This window comes from Psammomys obesus, unplaced genomic scaffold (assembly GCF_907164565.1).
Source record: "Psammomys obesus unplaced genomic scaffold, mPsaObe1.curated_primary_1811, whole genome shotgun sequence".
Taxonomy (NCBI): domain Eukaryota; kingdom Metazoa; phylum Chordata; class Mammalia; order Rodentia; family Muridae; genus Psammomys; species Psammomys obesus.
This window is the reverse complement of record NW_026596051.1, coordinates 9,992,332-10,005,967: the sequence shown is the minus strand read 5'-3', so window position 1 is coordinate 10,005,967 and position 13,636 is coordinate 9,992,332. Positions and strand designations below refer to the sequence as shown.

The 13,636-nt window shown below is 40.4% G+C and overlaps 1 non-coding gene across 1 annotated transcript; it reads left to right on the top strand.

Annotated features, from left to right (window-relative positions):
* The first annotated feature begins 2,107 nt into the window (after positions 1 to 2,107).
* Positions 2,108 to 2,211, top strand: LOC129689194 (U6 spliceosomal RNA). The gene has a single exon (XR_008722062.1). It is a non-coding gene; the product is annotated as a U6 spliceosomal RNA (small nuclear RNA).
* Positions 2,212 to 13,636: the final 11,425 nt, after the last annotated feature.

The window sequence follows — 13,636 nt, the reverse complement described above, 5'->3', positions numbered from 1 at the left end:
CTTGCTCTCCAGAAATCCATAGAGCTTCTGTGTGATACAGAACTTCCTTGACATCAGAGAGGAAAATGCTGGACACCTCATTCAGAGAGGACCCAGGGAAAGTCCTCTAATTCAGAGGAGGGAAGTTTCTGAGCCTCATTGTTCTCTTTGCTGTCCCTGTATAATGAGTAAAGTTTTATGTGGGTATTCATATTCAAAGCACATGAAAAATGAGCTCAGAAAACCAGATATCCAACAGGAAAAGGGGGAGGGGAGTTCCCACAGAAACAGTGAAAAGCTTTGACACTAAAGAGTTAGCATGGGAACAGCCATCTAACCTTTCATGCTCAGAGGATTTCTTCCCAATTTTGGCATTTGCCTCTGAAGAAATCTTCCTGTCCTGGCATTCTAAAAATATTCTCCTTGAAAATCCCCCTTTTCCTAGTTTTAAGCAGTTCTGCAATTCAGTCCTGCAAGGAAGGGTCTTCCCTGCTGAGATAACTCAGATTATCTCTTTAGAACCTCAAGAGATTTGCCTTGCCTACCTCCCCAGTGAGAGGAAGCAAAGGGCTCTCATTTTCTCAGGCAGGCTATCTTTCCCATTGCTAGATCCTCTCTATATCTGCTACCTTTGCTGCTGAGCTCTGATTTGCATAGAGTTTGGAGCACTTAGAAAGTATACCAACCATTCCAAATCATTACTATTTTCACCATCATTTCTTCTGAGGCCAGTAGGCAAACAACTACAGTGAGTTTTAAATGGCAATCTCTTAAATTGTGCCCAGGATAACCTACACCTTGGAGTCCAAACCATGCAGAAAAGCAAGCTGTTCCAAAGGCACGGGCCATGCAGAACTGGAAGTATTCACCAGCCATACATTTGGAGGGTCTAGGTCTATGTTGTCTACAGGATAATTTGTCCAATGGATCACTTCCATTCTCATTTATTTCCAGATACCTCTCAGTCTTTCTTTCTTTCTTTTCTATTGTCTTCTCTCCATTTTAGGTCTTAGCCTTTGTACTTCTTTCTCATCTTAGTTTTTCTCCTCCAAATATATATCATTTGCAGTTCTGTTTGGAGGTATATGGTAAAACTTCTTGTCTAGTCAAGCATGACCTAACAATGCTTACTAGTTTCTGCTGCTGGTGCCAGAGAGCAACTATGTTTCACCTTAGTGTAGTGTCTACCCAACCCCAGCAGCCTTGTCTTTGGAGCTGCAGAGAAGGCCCCCATTCAGAAGCTGTACTTCTTTGGGCCAGTACTTATTCTGTTCCTCTTAAGCCAGTTGTTGTAAATGTAGCTTGCTTTCCTTCCTCTGAGACTCACAACTATTTCTTCAGTGGCTTCCACACACTAACATTACATTTCATCAGTTTGTCACTGTACCTGAAATTTTCTCTTGTGAAATTGTGCATTACCAAAGAATTTTGTGGCAATAAGTTCAAGAGCTGATCCGTCTATCTGATCCAAACTTTTTGGCAACTGTGAAAATTAAATACAAAAGTCAAAAATGAAGAGCATAAGTCTAAAAAGTGTATAAGCTATGAAATGACTGATTAATTAAAGTCAGACCAGCTGAGATGTCTCAGCAGATTCATGGACAAGAAAAACAATAAGAGGTATTAGGATATATACACATAGTGACATTTTATTCAGGAGCAAAGAAAAGTGAAATAATATTCATGGGGAAATTACAGAACTGAAAAGTATCTCAGTGAAATATCTTAGAAACAGAATGACAAATACCATGCTTGTACTCTTATATGCTGATCTTTAAAGTTTTATGTATGTCTATGTGTGGGGGGATGACTATGTCATATAACTGGAAAGGATATGAATGAAAGGACAAAAGAAGTCTTAAAAAAGGATTTGGGGCCAGTGACTGCTCCTGTTCCCTTTACTAGGGAATCTACATGGGCTGCCCGTGGGCTACATCTGAGCAGGGGGTTATAGGTCCTCTCCATGCATGGTCCTTGGTCTCTGCAGCACCTCAGATTTTTTTCTTGTCCCTGTTGGTCTCTTTGTGAAGCTCCTGTGATTAGGAAGGAGGCTATAGCCATGTTACAAAGAATAAATTGTAAGAAATAATAATAATAATAATGAAAACATTTAAAAAGGGCATTTGGGGCTCGCTTTGGCTGTACCTATACTGAAATACAATACACTGAAGATTAGGATGGTCCCTGCTCAAAGATGACACACACACTTAATTAAAAGCATTCCATACTTTTAATTAAATGGACCTAACAGATATCTACAGAATTTTTCATCCAAACACAAAAGAGTATATCTTATTCTAACCACCTCATGGAACATTCTCAAAAGTTGACCATATAGTCAGTCACAAAGCAAGCATCAACAGATACAACAAAATTTAAATCACCCTTTGTATTTTATTAGATCACCATTGATTAAAGCTGGACTTCAACAAATACAAAAAAAAGAGAAAACCTACATACTCATGGAAATTGAACAACTCTCTCCTCAATGACCACTGAGTCTGGGAAGAAATAAAAAGAGAAGTTAAAGACTTCTTAAAATTCAGTGAAAATGAGGGCAGAATATGCCCAAACTGATGGGATACAATGAAAGCAGTGCTAAGAGAAAGTTCATAGCAGTAAGTACCTTCAGAAAGCAATTGGAGACATCTCATACTAGCAATTTAACAGCACTCCTGAAGGCTCTAGAACAAAAAGAAACAAATATACCTAAGAGGAGTAGATAGCAGAAAATAATCAAACTCTGGGCTAAATTAGAAAATAATACAAAGAAACAATGAAGCCAAAAGGTGGGTTTTGAGAAAATCAACAGGAAAAACAAACCCTTACAGAAACTAAAAGGCAGAGAAATAATATCCAAATTAACAAAATAAAAAATGAAAAGGGCGACATTAAAACAGACACTGAGGAAATCCTAAGAATCATTAGATCTTGCTTCAAAAGCCTGTACTCCACAAAATTAGAAATCTAAATGAAATGAATGATATTTTTGATAGATTCCACTTACCAAAATTAAATTAAGATCAGGTAAATAATTTAAATAGTCCTATAACCCTTAAGGAAATAGAAGCAGTTATTAAAAGCTTCTCAACCCAAACCAAAAACAAACAACAACAATAACAAAACAAAAAGAAAACACGGGTCAGATGGTTTCAGTGCAGAATTCCACCAGATTTTCAAAGAGGTAATAACAATACTCCTCAAACTATTCCACCAAATGGAAACAGTAGGAACTGTTTCCTACTGTTCCTCATTCTGTGAGGCCACAATTACCCTAATAACCTAAACCAAACAAAGATTCAACAAAGAGAATTTCAGACCAATTTCCCTTATGAACACTAATGCAAAAATACTTAATAAAGTATTCATAAACCAAATGGAAGAACACATCATAACTATCATCCACCAAGATTAAGTAGGCTTCATCCCAAGGATTCAGGGGTGGTTCAACATACAAGAATACTACAACATAATCCATATTTTAAAAAGAGCAGAAAGAAAACAAACAAAAGAATGAACATCTCATTAGATGTTGAAAAAGCATTTGACTAAATACAACACCCCTTGTTCAAAGTCTTGGAAAGATCAGGGATACAAGATGCATACTTAAACATTATAAAGGCAATATACACCAAGCCTACAGCCAATATTAAGTTAAATGGGGAAAAACTTAAAACAATCTTACCGAAATCAGGGAAAAGAAAAGGCTGCCCATTCTCACCATATCTATTCAACATAGTACTTGGAGTCCTAGCTAGAGCAATAAGACAACTAAAGGAGATCAGTTGCCCTTCTGTATACAAATGATAAATGGGTTGAGAAAGACATTATGGACACAATATCCTTTACAATAGCCACAAATAATATAAAGTACCTTGGTGTAATTCAGACTAAGCAAGTGAAAGATCTGTATGGCAAGAACTTCCAGCATCTGAAGAAAATATCCAAAGGTGGAAAAATCACCCATGTTTATGAATAGGTAGGATTAACATAGGAAAAATGGCCATCTTACCAAAAGCAATTTACAGATTGAATGCAATTCCCATCAAAGTATTAACATAATTTCTTACAGAACTTGAAAAAAATTCTCAATTTCATATGGGAAAATTAAAAAAAAACATAATAGGTAAAACAATCCTGTAAAATAAAAGAACTTCTGGAGGCATCACCATTCCTGATCTCAAGCTGTACTATAAAGCAACAGTAATAAAAACCTCATGGTATTGGCATAGAAACAGACAGGTTGATCAATGTTATCGAATCAAAGACATAGAAATAAACCCACACACCTATGGACATCTGACTTTTGGCAAAGGAGCCAAAACCATACAATGGTCCAAAAAAAAATCTTCAATAAAGTATGCTGGTCTAACTGGGTGTCTGCATGTAAAAGAATGCAAACAGATCCATATTTATCACTCTGTACAAAACTCAAGTCCAAGTGGATGAAAGACCTCAACATAAAACCAGATACATTAGATATATTAGAAGAGAAAATGGGGAAGAGCCTTGAACTCATTGGTGCAAGAGATAACTTCCAACAGGGCACCAAACACAGCCCAGGCTCTAAGATCAGCAATTAATAAATGGGACCTCATGAGACTGAAAACTTCTGTAAGGCAAATGATACTGTCAATAGGACAAAATGGTAGCCTTCAGAATGGGAAAAGTTCTTCACAAATCCTACATCTACAAAATATATATAAAGAACTCAAAAAGTTAAGACACCAACACACCAAATAACTCAACTAAAAATGGAGTACAGAGCTAAACTGAGAATTCTCAACAGAGGAATCTCGAACGTCCAAGAAGTACATTTAAAAAATGTTCAATATCCTTAGTCATCAGGGAAATGAAAATGAAACAACCCTGAGATCCCATCTTACACCCAACAGGATGACTATGATAAAAAACTTAAGTGACAGCACATGCTGGACAGAAATGAAAACACTCTTCCATTGCTGGTGGGAGTACAAACTTGTATAACCACTGTGGAATTCAATCTGGCATTTTCTCAGAAAATTGGGAATAATTCAACTTCAAGACCCAACTATAGCACTCCTGAGCATACACCCAAAAGGTGCTCCACAATACAAGGATACTTGCTCATCTATGTTCATAGCAGCTTTGTTTGTAATAGCCAGAAACAGCCAAAATGTCTTCCCACTGAAGGATGGATAAATAAAATGTAATATATTTACACAATGGAATGCTACACATATATTTACAAAAAAATAAAACCTATTGAAATTTGGAGGCAAATGCATAGAACTGGGAAACATCATCCCGTTTGATGTAACCCAAACACAAAAAGACGTGGGTGGTATGTGCTCACTTATAAGTGGATATTAGCTGTAAAGTATAGGATAATCATGCTACAATCCATAGACCCAAAGAATCTAAGTTACAAATAGGACTCAAGGGAGGACGCTTGAATTTAACTCAGAATGGGAAATAAAATAGGTGGTGGAGGTGGATGGAGAGAGGAAACTAGGTAGGAGAAGGGATATGAAGATGAGCAGAGGGTGGAGATTAGAAATAGGAAGATCAGGAAGAGAGGGTCAGGGAAAGAAAGGAAATTGGAGGTGCATCTCTGGGACTTGCCAGATAGCTAAGATAGAGCCAAGGAAGTAGAGTGTATGGGGGTCACTCTTGCAGAGACTCCTAGTAGCAGGCATATGGAGCCTGAAGAGGCTACCTCCTGTAGCTAGGCAGGACTTTCAGTTGAGGGATAAGGACACCAACCCACCAACAAAAACCTTTGACCCCAAATTTGTCCTGCAGACAAGATGTGCAGGGACAAATATGGAGCAAAATCAAGGGAATGGTCAACCAAAGGCTGGTGCTATATGAGACCCATCCCATGGGAGAGAAGCAATCCCTGACACTATTAATGTTACTCTGCTCTGCTTATTGGCAGGAGCCTAACATAGCTCCCCTAAGAGGCTTCACCCAGAAGCTGATGAGAACAGATTCACAGATATACAGTCAAACATTATACTGAGCTAGAGAAGTCCTATGGAAAGGTTAGGTGAATAACTGAGGTAGCTGAGGGGTTAAGGATCTTCAGAGTCAACTAACCTGGGCCCATGGGGGCTCACAGAGACTGAACCGCCAACCGAAGAGCATTCATGGACTGGTCCTAGGTAGGCCCCCTGAACAGGTGTAGCAGATGTGTAGCTTGGTCTTCGTGTGGATCTCCCAACAACCGGAACGGGCACCCTCTCTGATGATTCTCATTGGATCCTGTTCCCCTAACTGGGATGCCTTGTCTGGCCTCAGTGGGAGAGGATGAGCCTAGTTCTGCAGGGATTTAATGTGCCAGGGCAGCTTGAAAACCATGGGGGACCTCCCCCTCCTCTGAGGAAAAGGAGACAGGACAAGAATGGGGAAGGAAGGAGTGTACAGGGGAGGACTGGGAAGTGGGGAGGGGGCTGCAAACAGGATGTAAACTGAACAAACAAACAAACAAACAAATAAATAAATGTTATTTTAAAAAAAGAGGATTGGGGAGTGCTGGAGAAACAGCTAAGCAGTTAAGAGCATTTGCTTGTTTGGTTCCTACCACTCCACTGAGATGGTTCACAATTACTGGAGGCTGTAGCTCTCCAGGGGAGGAAACTCCTGTCTCTGTTCCCCTGAGGCACACAAACGCATGTTCACATACATGAGCACACATGCGCACACACACACACACTCATATATGTATAAATATATATGCACAACTAACATAATAAAAATGTTTAAATAATGAGGATTGGGAAGGGGAGATGAAAAAAGAGGTGACAAAGTAATACATAGAACATGAAAACAGAAGAGGCTAACAGGAGGAAGAGGGGATCACCAGGAGTGGGACAGGACTTTTGGTAAGAAACTAGAACAGAAATTAGGGGAGGCGGGGCAAGATGGTGGCACCGGGAGGACTCTCATTCTGAGGAGCAGCACAGCAGGATTGACACAGTGACCAGCAATCAGAACTCGCGGCCATAAAACACAAGTGATTGTGTTTCACAGGTGAGAGGATACCCCACGGTGGGGGATTCAATCAGCTTTAACTCACCCGGCTAAACCGCAGAAGAGATCCCGGTTCCACCAGGCTCTTGGTCATCAGCCCTGGGCTACACGCCAGCGCGATCTGGTCACTGTCCCAGACTGAACTGTGGGCCCACAACACCATAGACTGGATTTCCCAGTCGAGAGATAACCCCACAGAGCAGGAAACAACTGGAAACGACCCCAGGTTACCCAGACATCCCCTGGAAAAGACTCGGGTTCCGGGGGTACCCCAAGAGCCAGCGCGGACCCAGAGCTGGGACAAAGGCGCCTGCACAGAGCCCTGCCTGCGCGCGTGATTCGCCGCCTCAGATAGAACTGTGGGCACCAGGGCACCAGGGCACCAGACTGCGTGTCTCTGGCAGGAGGAAACCGCCAGCAGAGGGGGTCAGCAGCTCTAACGCTTAGGACACCCAGCACCAAAACACTTCCTGGACTCACGCAGACTCTAGTGCAGGCAAGAGCGCTGTGCTCTGCCGCCATTGTTGCGTTCCCCTGGGGCACTGGGACACACAGCTGCATCCTCGGACCTGCAGGAGCCGAAGAGCCATTACAGCAGCCCTCAGATACTGTGCCAGGGATCGGCCAGTTGTCCCTGGCTGGACTGCCAAAACTGTGGGAATCCCTGATCCTTCGGGGGGGCTGCACCCACAGCGTCTAGATCAGATCGGTGCCTGCACCCGCCATCCCAGACAGAGACACACAGCTTCTGGTCCAGAGTGAGGCACCCAGCCTCCAGACAAGAGCAGTGCCCCCAGGCGCCAACTCAACCTAGGTGCACATTCTCCAGGTCCAGAGCGGAACACTCAGCCTTTGGCCCAGAGACTTGCTGAGTGCACCTCCCACTTTCCCGGACAGAACTGTGAGCCCCAGAATAACAGACTGAGTTTCCCTGATGGGAGAAAACCCCACAGCTAGGGAATCAGCAGTTTCTTCAAGAGGACTGTACATGGAAATTTAGTGAGCAGCAGCACACTAAATTTATAACAAGAAACCCAGCAGTGGGGCAGCTGTCTTGAGAAATTTTATGGGTAAGAGGAGATCCCCCCCCTGCCTAACATAGACCACAGCTACTACTCAGGGCTATAAACCTGAGGTGAGCAGTGGCAACTCCGGAGAAACACTGGCCATACAGTGACCATAACCAAAAAGCAGAGAAGGACTCCTTCAGGAAAAACCATCTTCTGGCCAAGGGGATACTCCCTACCTCAGGACTCGAGGAAGCACAGAAAATAAGAGCCAACACCTAAATCAGCCCAATGGGTAGAGGACAGCGTAAAGGCTCAACCAACAAAAGACAGAGCAATATGGCATCTCCAGAACCCAGCCATCCAGGGGCGAACAGCCCTGAACAATGCAGCATAATAGAAAATCAAGAAGATGACCTTACATCTATGTTGATGAAGAGAATAATAGAGGAAACAGATAAAATACGTAAAGAATTAGAGGAAGATAAAACAAAACAGATCATGGCTATCCGTAAAGAAATGGAGGAAGATAAAGACAAGCAGATTAGGGCCATCCGTGAAGAAATACGGGAAGATGCAGCCAAACAACTTGTGGCCTTCAGAGAAGAAATAATTAAATCACTGAAAGAAATCAAAGAGACAGAGTTGAAGGAACTAAAAGAAAAAGAGGAAAATACAAGCAGACAGGTGAAGGAAGTAAACAAAACAACTCAAGACCTGAAGATAGAACTAGAAAAATTAAAGAAAACACAAATGGAGGAAATAATGGAGAGGAAGAATTTAGGGAAGAAACAGGAACTACAGAGGTAAGCATAACCAACAGAATACAAGAAATGGAAGAAAGAATCTCAGGTGTAGAAGATACAATGGAAGAAATTGATGTATCTGTCAAAGAAAATGTTAAATCCAAAAAATTCCTGACACAGACCATCCAAGAAATCCAAGACAATCTGAAAAAACAAAACCTAAGAATAATAGGAATAGAGGAAAAAGAAGACTCCCTTCTCCAAGGCCCAGAAAATATTTTCAACAAAATCATTGAAGAAAATTTCCCCAAGTTAAAGGAGAAGCCAATAAGGATACATGAGGCCTACAGAACACCCAACAAATTTGACCAGAAAAGAAAATCCTCCTGCCACATAATAATCAAAACAGTAAGTATACAGAACAAAGAAAAAAATACTAAAAGCTGCAAGGGAAAAAGGCCAAGTGACATATAACGGCAAACCCATTAGAATCACACCTGACTTTTCAACAGAAACTATGAAAGCCAGAAGGGCCTGGACAGATATCATGGAGACCCTAAGAGAACACAGATGTCAACCCAGGCTACTATACCCTGCAAAACTCTCAGTCCTCATAGACGGAGAAAACAAGATATTCAATGACAAAAACAAATTTCAACAATACCTACACACAAATCCAGCATTACAGAAGATATTGGAAGGGAAAATACAACCCAAGAAAATTAGCTTCTGTCAAGAAAACACAGGAAATAATTAACCTTACTACAGCAAAACAAAAAGCAACCAAGCACACAACCTTAAGAACACAGCCAACATCAAAAATAAAGAATCTAACAGCCACTGGTCATTAATCTCTCTCAACATCAATGGACTAAACTCTCCAGTAAAAAGACACAGATTAACAGAATGGATACGTAAACAAAACCCAGCAATCTGTTGCATACAAGAAACACACCTAAGACACAAAGATAGACATTACCTGAGGGTAAAAGGTTGGAAGACGACTTTCCAAGCAAATGGACCCAAGAAACAAGCAGGAGTAGCCATTCTAATATCTGATAAAATAGACTTTCAACCAAAATTAATAAAAAGAGATGAGGAAGGACACTTCATACTCATCAAGGGAAAATTCCACCAGGAAGACATCACAATCCTGAACATCTATGCCCCAAATGCAAGAGCACCCACATTTGTAAAAGAAACATTGATAAAATTTAAACCACATATAGATCCCCACACATTAATAGTGGGAGACTTCAACACCCCACTCTCTACAAAGGACAGGTCAACAAAACAGAAATTAAACAAAGAAACAATATCTCTGACAGAGGTCATGAATCAAATGGACCTCACAGACATCTACAGAACTTTACACCCAAACACAAAAGAATTTTCCTTCTTCTCAGCACCTCATGGAACCTTCTCCAAAATAGACCATATAGTTGGTCACAAAGCAAGCCTCAACAGATACAAGAAGACTGAAATAATCCCTTGTATCCTGTCTGATCACCATGGAATAAAGCTGGACTTCAACAACAACAGAAATAGCAAAAAGCCTACACACACATGGAAACTGAACAACTTGTTACTAAATGACAGCTGGGTCAGGGAAGAAATAAAGAAAGAAATTAAAGCCTTTCTAGAACTCAATGAAAATGAAGACACAACATACCCTAACTTGTGGGACACAATGAAAGCAGTGCTAAGAGGAAAGTTCATAGCACTAAGTGCCTTCAAGAAGAAATTCGAGACAGCTCATTCAAGCAACTTAATGGCCCACTTAAAAACCCTAGAAAAAGAAGAAGCAGACACACCAAAAAGGAGTAGACGGCTGGAAATAATCAAACTCAGGGCTGAAATCAATCAATTAGAAACAAATAAAACAATTCAAAGAATCAATGAAACCAAGAGCTGGTTCTTTGAGAAAATCAACAAGATAGACAAACCCTTAGCCAAGCTAACTAAAAGGCAGAGAGACACCACCCAAATCAACAAAATCAGAAATGAAAAGGGGGACATAACTACAGACACTGAGGAAATCCAAACAATCATTAGGACTTACTTCAAAAGTCTATATGCCACAAAATTTGAAAATCTAAATGAAATGGACAATTTTCTTGATCGATTTGACTCACCAAAGCTGAATCAGGACCAGGTAAATCAATTAAATAGTCCTATATCCCCCAAAGAAATAGAAGCAGTCATCAAAAGTCTCCCATCCAAAAAAAAGCCCAGGACCAGATTGCTTCAGCGCAGAATTCTACCAGACCTTCAAAGAAGAGCTAACTCCAATTCTCTTCAAACTATTCCACAAAATAGAAACAGAAGGAACATTACCAAACTCATTCTATGAAGCCACAATCACCTTGGTACCTAAACCTCACAAAGACTCAACAAAGAAAGAGAATTTCAGGCCAATCTCCCTTATGAACATTGATGCAAAAATACTTAACAAAATACTTGCAAATCGGATCCAAGAACACATCAAAGATATTATCCACTATGACCAAGTAGGCTTCATCCCAGGTATGCAGGGGTGGTTCAATATAAGGAAATCCATCAATGTGATCCACCATATTAACAAACTGAAAGAAAAAAACCACATGATAATCTCGCTAGATGCTGAAAAAGCATTTGACAAAATCCAACATCCATTCATGTTTAAAGTACTGGAGAGATCAGGGATACAAGGCACATATCTAAACATAGTAAAGGCGATATACAGCAAGCCTATAGCCAACATCAAACTGAACGGAGAGAAACTTAAAGCAATCCCACTGAAATCAGGGACAAGACAAGGCTGCCCACTGTCTCCATATCTCTTCAACATAGTGCTGGAAGTCCTTGCTAGAGCAATAAGACAGTCGAAGGAGATCAAGGGGATAGAGATGGGAAAAGAAGAGGTCAAATTATCACTATTTGCAGATGATATGATAGTATATATGAGTGACCCCAAAAACTCTACCAGGGAACTCCTACAGCTGATAAACACCTTCAGCAAAGTGGCCGGATACAAAATTAACTCAAAAAAATCAGTAGCACTCCTGTATACAAAAGACAAAAGGGCTGAGAAAGAAATTAGAGAAACAACACCATTCACAATAGCCACAAATGACATAAAGTACCTTGGTGTAACCCTAACCAAGCAAGTCAAAGACTTGTATGAAAAAAATTTCAAGTCTCTGAAGAAAGAATTAGAGGAAGATATGAGAAGATGGAAAGATCTCCCATGCTCATGGCTTGGCAGGATTAACATAGTAAAAATGGCCATCTTACCAAAAGCAATCTACAGATTTAATGCAATTCCCATCAAATTGCCAACACAATTCTTTACAGACCTGGAAAGAAAAATTCTCAACTTCGTATGGAATAACAAGAAACTGAGAATTGCTAAAACAATCCTCTACAATAAAAGATATTCTGGAGGTATCTCCATCCCTGATCTCAAGCTGTACTATAGAGCAACAGTTATAAAAACTGCATGGTACTGGCATAGAAACAGAATGGTGGATCAATGGAATCGAACAGAAGACCCAGAAATAAACTCACACACTTATGGACACCTGATTTTTGACAAAGATGCCAAAACCATACAATGGAAAAAAGATAGCATCTTCGACAAATGGTGCTGGTCCAACTGGATGTCTACATGTAGAAAAATGAAAATAGATCCATAATTATCACCCTGCACAAAACTGATGTCCAAGTGGATCAAAGACCTCAACATAAAACCAGACACATTAAATCGCCTAGAAAGAAAAAGTGGGGAATACCCTAGAACTCATTGGTATAGGAGAAAACTTCCTGAACAGAACACCAACAGCACAGGCTCTAAGAGCAACAATCAATAAATGGGACCTCATGAAATTGAAAAGCTTCTGTAAAGTAAAGGACACCGTCATCAAAACAAAGCGACTGTCTACAGATTGGGAAAGAATCATCACCAACCCTTTATCTGACAGAGGACTCATATCCAATGTATATAAAGAACTAAACAAGCTGAAAAGCAATAAACCAAGTAATCCACTTAAAAAATGGAAAACAGAGCTAAACAGAGAATTCTCTGTAGAGGAATATAGAATGGCAGAGAAGCACTTAAAGAAATGTTCAACCTCATTAGCCATTAGGGAAATACAAATCAAAACAACCCTGAGATTTCACCTTATACCCGTCAGAATGGCCAAGATGAAAAACTCTAGGGACAACACATGCTGGAGAGGTTGTGGAGAAAGAGGAACCCTTCTCCACTGCTGGTGGGAATGTAAACTGGTACAACCACTCTGGAAATCAATCTGGTGCTTTCTCAGACAACTAAGAATAGCGTTTCCTCAAGATCCAGCCATACCACTCCTAGGCATATATCCAAAAGAGGCACAAGTACACAAAAGGACATTTGCTCAACCATGTTTGTAGCAGCTTTATTTGTAATAGCCAGAAGCTGGAAACAACCCAGATGCCCCTCAACTGAAGAATGGATGCAGAAACTGTGGTACATCTATACAATGGAGAATTACTCAGCAATGAAAAATAAGGAAATCATGAAATTTGCAGGTGAATGGTGGGACCTGGAAAGGATCATCCTGAGTGAGTTGTCCCAGAAGCAAAAAGACACTCATGGTATATACTCACTCATATAAATATACAATATAGAATAAACCCACTAAAATCTGTACATCTAAACAAACTAACCAAAAGAGAGGACCCTAACTAAAATGTTCAATCCCCATCCTGAAAGGCAAAGAGGATGGACATCAGAAGAAAAAGAAAATAGGAAACAACCTTGGAACCTGCTACAGAGGGCCTCTGAAAGCCAGAAGAAAACAGGAAACAACCTTGAAACCTGCCACAGAGGGCCTCTGAAAGCTTCTGCAGTATAGACTGTGAAAGCAG